This window comes from Asparagus officinalis, chromosome 6 (assembly GCF_001876935.1).
Source record: "Asparagus officinalis chromosome 6, Aspof.V1, whole genome shotgun sequence".
NCBI lineage: Eukaryota > Viridiplantae > Streptophyta > Magnoliopsida > Asparagales > Asparagaceae > Asparagus > Asparagus officinalis.
The window spans coordinates 14262517-14269350 of NC_033799.1; the positions used below are offsets into that span (position 1 = coordinate 14262517).

The 6834-nt window shown below is 36.3% G+C and overlaps 1 long non-coding RNA gene across 1 annotated transcript; it reads left to right on the plus strand.

The window, feature by feature from the left end:
• LOC109845370 lies at nucleotides 215-6348 on the plus strand. Its single transcript, XR_002248323.1, has 2 exons — nucleotides 215-329; nucleotides 6138-6348. It is a non-coding gene; the product is annotated as an uncharacterized LOC109845370 (long non-coding RNA).

Below are 6834 nucleotides of genomic sequence, written 5' to 3' on the forward strand. Positions count from 1 at the left end.
GCAGAGTGGGCCGCCTGGGCCGATGCAGATTGCAGTTTGGCGGGAGGCCTAGGTGGGCCGCCGCCGCCAGGCCGATACTCCGGTTGCCGCCGCAATTTGGGGGGAGGCCGATGGGCCACACCACGCAGGACGATGCATGAGGCCCTGGGAATGCCGCCACCGCCCGGGCCAGGCTGGATGCCGCCCCGCCGCCCACCAATGACCTGCCGAATGCCGGCCCCGCCGCCGGGTGGGCAGGTGCCGGTGTTTGCACCGCCTAGGCCTGGGATGCCGCCTCCGCCTCCACAGCAGGGGCAGAACCAGCAGCAGCAACAGTAGGGGATTCTTTTGTAAGTAGTTTCTTTCAGATTTTGCAATACTGTTAAGATTTTGAGTCTTTCGATTGTTGGATGTGTTGAGCATGCTACTGCAATGAAAACCTTTGATTAGGATTTGAGTGCCTTAGGTTGAATCGAGTTGCCCAAAGGTCTTATAAGGAAGTTACTCACTTTGTTCAAGTGTTATAATTTGACTTCATATTTGTTCTTGTCCATATGTACTGCTTTGGTAGTTCCTTTAATCCTTCATATTACTGTTTTAGTTCAGTAACTATTTTAGAATCTTTGGCGTGTTCAATATTTTTGATTTGCTATTTCATAAAGTGGAGATTTGAGTAGTAATTTGGAGTGTTTAGGATGAAGTGGAGTTTGAACTTAGTTCATTTTAGCAACTTAGTTCATAGTGCTAATATGACTCAATAGTTTTTTTAGTCAAACATAATAAACTAGCCTTGCGTGTGCTATTTTTGTAGATAGTTTATATGATACCTGCATACTTCTGTGATGAATTTGTACCAGTACCCCCGTACCCGACACTTCCTGCACTCGTACTTGTACCCATCACTTCTTGGGCACTCTTTAAGCATATGCATTCATTTATTTAGACATGTTACGCAATACATGTTTTAGTATAAAGTTTAATTACTTGTCACACATTCCTTGGATATATATCCTACAAATCACATCCATTTTTGAAAATTTTCCAACCCATATTCAGTTAAGAAGTATGATTTCAAAGGGTTGTATGTGTGTCTAACTCAGAACAATGATCACTGCTTATGTGTTTTAGCCATGTCCCGAGACTGCCTCTTGCAAATTTGCCGTGTTCCGTACGCGAACCCATACCTATGCAACTTAGGTGCAAGTCTTAGGAACTTATTCCTACATGGTTGTCCGCTGCTTGTTTTTTTTATGTTATAGGAGGAAAAAAGCTTATGAACCATATGCATTTTCTGAAAGAAAGCTGAGTTTTGTGTGTAATGCTGCTCACTGGCTCCTTGGCAACTCTCAAAACTGGGGAGAAATTGTTCAAAATCAAGATTAGATGTTTATTTTTGTTTCACGCAAATGAAGGCCTATTCCTTCTGTTAGTTTTCTGATTTCTGTGACCTCGGAAGGCTTTTTGGCGGTTGCCCTTTCAAAATTTTGCTCAAGAGGTTGCACACTTTCCAGCAAGCAACCAAAAGCCAAAAATTCTTTAAGTAGTGCCTCGTAGTCTTTGTTGGCAAGGAATTTGTTTATGCCAAGAAAAGTTCATCTTGGTACAGACAAATTAGCATACCTTGCTACAGTTAAATGTTGTTGAGCATGGACTGTTTTATGTGCAAAATTGCCATTATTGCTGGCTTGATGTCCCTTGTTAAGAATTATATACATGTTGCAGAAGAATAACAAGACTCATCAACCACCATACAACTTGGTTGTTTGCCAGTGTTATCATTTTGATGTTTATATTCAGTTAAGAGTTTTTTCATGAGTAACTCAAGTGGTTGAAATGAATTTACCTCTTTTGTTGGGAAACTTATGGCCTCAAACAAATATATAAAAATACATTTTTAATGCTTATTAGAAATATTACTTTTAAATTTCTCTAGATCTATAAGGTGGATATTGCATTTTGTAGTTGTTTTTATGGACATCTAAGGTCGATCATTTTCAAACTCTCTCTACAGAGTAAATTCATCTAAGATGGTAATTAATCTGTCTTTTGTCATAGGTGTTCTAACAATCAAATTTCTTTTTAGCTTTTAAATGTATATGTGCTGTTATTGGTACTTAAGCGTTGATTTTTATTCGACTTGAAGAAACCATGCATTGCTTGCTCATGCACGCTCTTTAGTTTCTAAAAGTTGTGGTTCTATCCACGAGTTCTCTTGTTTGTACACGAATTGGTGGAAAATGGACAAGCATCTATCTGGATATTTAAAAACTGAATGAACGGTAAGGGACAATGTTCAACTTACGTTTTTCACTTCCTTGAAATCTTCATATGCTTTTAACTATTAAATGAGAATGGCAAAGAAATTTGAATCGTGAAGTGATAAATATTGATCTCTGTACCCCAGACAACATTAGGAATGATACATGAAGTTTATTGAATGATTGGTGATCTTTAAATATGAAAGTGAAAGTAATCAACTAGACCATAAAGCAAATCACATCATTTTGGTTGTCATTTTTGTGGTAATAAACAAATGGTACTTTATGTAGTAGAGAAATGGGAATGAAGCTTAATAAAAAAAAATTATTTGGACTATCGTTCAAGATTGTGTTAAAGCGACAAAGACATGTATGGAGATATTTAACATGTAAATGAGAAGGCGGAATCTAGAGCCAGCTTAAAGGAAAGATTTTGCACTCTTGGCCTTTTGGAAAGATTTTGTACTCTTGGCAGTGGTTTCATTGACTGGGAATTGGGAGACAGCGTAGAGGGAGTAGTTTCTCTTGAGACCTGACTTGAGATTGTTCGTTTTGCTTCGGTGGTTCTTCTTGATATGAATGTGTTTTTTTTAGCCGAATCACCCTTTCTCATGGTTTAGAATGCTGCAGGTTTCTGGTAGAACCTTTAATATTAACTCATAAATGTATTACTTTCTAGCTGAATTAAGGAAAGCTATTTTTGAATGTCTAGGCTGTTGTAATGTAGCTTGGTATGTGCAAACTTTGTTATTAAGATTCAACATTTGTGCCCGCCTTTCGGTAGCCTGGAAATTTGATTTATTAATTTGCATTCAGTCCTAATTTAACATTTGCTAGTTAGGGTCAGCATCTTGAGTTATCCGCATTGAGTGGGAATCTGTAACCGTCTCAGTTAATCGACAAAGCATGGAGATTTTAGGACTGTCTGTGAATTGGTGCCTGGGAAGGCATGCTCATCTAATCATGTCATGATTGTTCCATCCGTTTCATTTCTACAAGAAAAAAACCTATGGTTATGTTTGTAGCACGGCAATTTGATAAATGAATTGTTTGGTATAAGTCTTGAAGCGTTTCTATTTTCATGTACAGTCTCTATGAGTTCCATGATATGCGATTTGGACTTTGGAGATTCTCTTGTTATGTACTGCAATATTTGAAGTTGGTGCAATTCAATTGTGTGAAAAAAAATCAGTAGGGTGAATAAGATCTTTAACTAGCTCATGAATGAAAAAAAAATATTGTTAATTAGACTACACATACTTGCTCAAGGGATTGATTGATTTGGTTGGGTGTTCGTTTTCATTCAATTGGGACATTTAGGATATAAATAAGTTCCGGTCAATGAAGAACTACCCTATGTTATTTCTGTTGCCTTGTCCTATCATGTTTCTGTGGTTTTTGTCTTGTTAATTTGTTATAAATCATGAACGACTTTTATACATTTGACATGATTATTACTACTAACATTTATGGCTTTGCTAAAGTTTGCCTATTGATCAATGAGACAGTGGACATGTCAAATTGCATAGCTTGTTTAAATATTTAATTATGCAAGGATGTGGATTAGGATCTTGCTGCTGCTTGCATATCTTTCACTACCTTAAATTATTTGCCTTATGTAGTGCCTATTTTTATCTTTTTTTATATGAAGTCATGTTGTCTCTTTTTCATTGCTTTCAACATTGCTCTTTCCATGTCATTTCCTGGGGCTTAGATTTTGCTTTTTTTTATTTTAAATATGTAACTTAATGATGTTGAATGAGTTCGTTTGTCACTTCAACACCAGTTTCCTTGTCTTGCCTCCTTTGTTCCTCTTTATACTTATGTTTATGCCTTAGTTGTATCCTATCGATATGGAGATCTGTTATGCCCACTGCCCAGAGCAATGTTCTGTTTAGCTTTTGGTATCTAAATCAAATTAGTCATAAAATATGCAGGCTTTGTAGCGGCTGTGGCAGTCTTTTAAGGGATTTCAATTTACATTCCCTAACTTGTCAGATATAACTATTCTTAGAACATCACTGGTTATTTATATTGCTTCTTGTGTGATCAAGGTTCCTTGAATTCAATGTGTTTGGTTTAGAATTTGATGAAAAAGCAATTGGTAACTGAACTTTCAATTAGAGTACAATGTTTTATTTTAATTGATAATCGAACTTTCTAAGTGGAGGACACATGTGGGAAAAAATTGGACGGAGAGTTAACTATCCTAAAATGTGGAGATTAGTAGACTAAGTAAAGTGCTAAATACCACATTCAGGGTTGATAATTTGCAGTGAACAATAATACAGAGGGGCTATCAATGCAATTAACAATTTATTAAATCAATTTGTAAACATTCTAGCAGTCATATTGATGTAATTAGAAACATATATGATGGCCCAGGTAGTAAGTAGTGTGAAATGGGGATAGTTTTGAGACTTTCATTCCTTACAATTGTAGTAGGTCTTTTAGGATAGGAAGGATTAACAATGTGTTGGATTTATAAAAGAAACAACAATTATTAGTTATGTGGGGGGCATTTACAAACATGTGTGATGGATTGAGTATTAACCTCTACGGTTTCATTGATTAGAAAAAGTTAAAAACGTTACAATGAGGGCCTAAAAGATACGAAAAAATACATATGTAGATATTCATCATGAAAGAAAATTAGGAATAGACATTGTGGGTTAGTAATTTGTATCAGCATCGATGAGTGGGAGTTGGACACAAATGCATTCCTTGTTATTTTAGATGTTCTCAAGGCCCAAAATTAGGCTTAGGGATGGAATCGGTTGAAGATTGAGGTATTCATATTTGAGTTAATCTGAAATTTTTGAATCCGTATTTGAATTCAAATTTGAATCTGTTTATGGATTCAGATGCTCCTTCGGAAATTAAATACTCTCTTTACATGCTGAAATTCATGTGTATTTGATTTGGTTCAGATAGTTAATAAATTATTCAGTTAAATAGTTCCCTTAATATCATCTGAAATTTCAGTCTTATTGGCTAGTGGTGTTCTTGTCTTTCGCAGAATTTGAATTCTCATTTATAAAGATCATCGCATAACAAACTTCAACCATAGATCATTTGTTGTACACACATTAAACAAATAAATATGTTCTTACTATTGTAGTAATGACTATTATGAATCAAATGCACATTGTGCAGTGGGTTACTTGTAGCCTTTAATCCAAATGGAGAAAAACCTAGTAGACAAGGTAAAGGAAATTGCAAGACATGTTGTAGATGCTTGTTCTTTTTAAGTCGTTCCATTCTCTGTTTCTAAGCTCAGACATTCGGAATAGGATTCATTGATCTGTCGATGACATAGCCCTTATCTTAATTAGTGAATGAAAGACTAGGATTGATGTAGCTGATTCCAATTTCAGTATAAAGCCTTTGTTGTTGTCTGCACATCTGTTGGGATACATGTTGGGATACATGTCAGCTTGTAAATGTGAATATTTCTTGTGGAGTTATGATAATAAGCATACTTGTCAGCTTGTAAATGTTGTCTGCACATTTGTTTGGTTGGGGCTGTAATGTGTGTGAAGCTACTGTAGCTGTGAGGCTACATCAGTATCATCAAATACTGTATTTGTTTGGGTGAAATGGGGGCTGATGTGGCTGCAAAAAATCTGAGGTGGCAGCCTCTTAATTCCTAGCAAAAGGCTCTAAACATTCTCTTGCTGCATTCCACTGAATAAATAACCATATTTTTAAGTGTGTGTGTATATCCCACTCGTATGCGTTATTCATATCCTTATTATTGTTATCCTACATTTTATGTGATTATTCCATTTCATGCTTTATAAACATTGATGGGATATATGCCATTTTAATCCCACTTTTTTTACCTAAAATATCACAAGCTTTCATTTAAGAGTTTAACATATTCCAACTTGTGACCAGGTTTGGTGACGGTGCGGATGGCTTTGGAGTTGATTGCAAGCAATGAGGAATATTCTAGCCTGTTTCTGATACTGTGGACTGTTGGATGTTGTTAGGACGTTGGTCCATTTCTTGAGTTGGGCACTTTTTAGACATTTTATGACATATTTAGCATGTTGGAGCTTGAATTTTTAATTACAGTTAACTAGTTTCGACCTGCTGCTGTTCTTTAGTGTTCTGACTTGTGAACAATCTTAGTACTACTATATTTCGTGTTAAAAGTGTTTTACTTGGTTCTCAAATCTTTACTTTTCTTATGTGAATCAAATGCTATGTGTTGCGGGGGAGCATTTATCTTCAGGGTTTTACTATCGCCAAACTGAACATGCTGCTTGTTATATTGTTGCTGGTAGACCCCCTGAAAGGGGTTAGAAAATTCTCTCGGGGTTCTATCTGCAACAATAAAACTACAGGACGATATTATAGCGGTCTATATGCAACTAACGCTTTATTTTTAGGGACGCTTCTGTTGCAGATCGGATTGTTGGGAGTGAATGTTATCTGATTGTGTTGTGAGAAGAGGGTTTTCTTGCCCACACGAAGTATGATTCTTTCAGGCATCTCAGATATTCTAATATATGTGATTTATTCTCATCTTTATGTTTGTCTGTATTTACTGTATTCTTCTTTGTGAATGCGACTAACCCTAGTTTTTTTT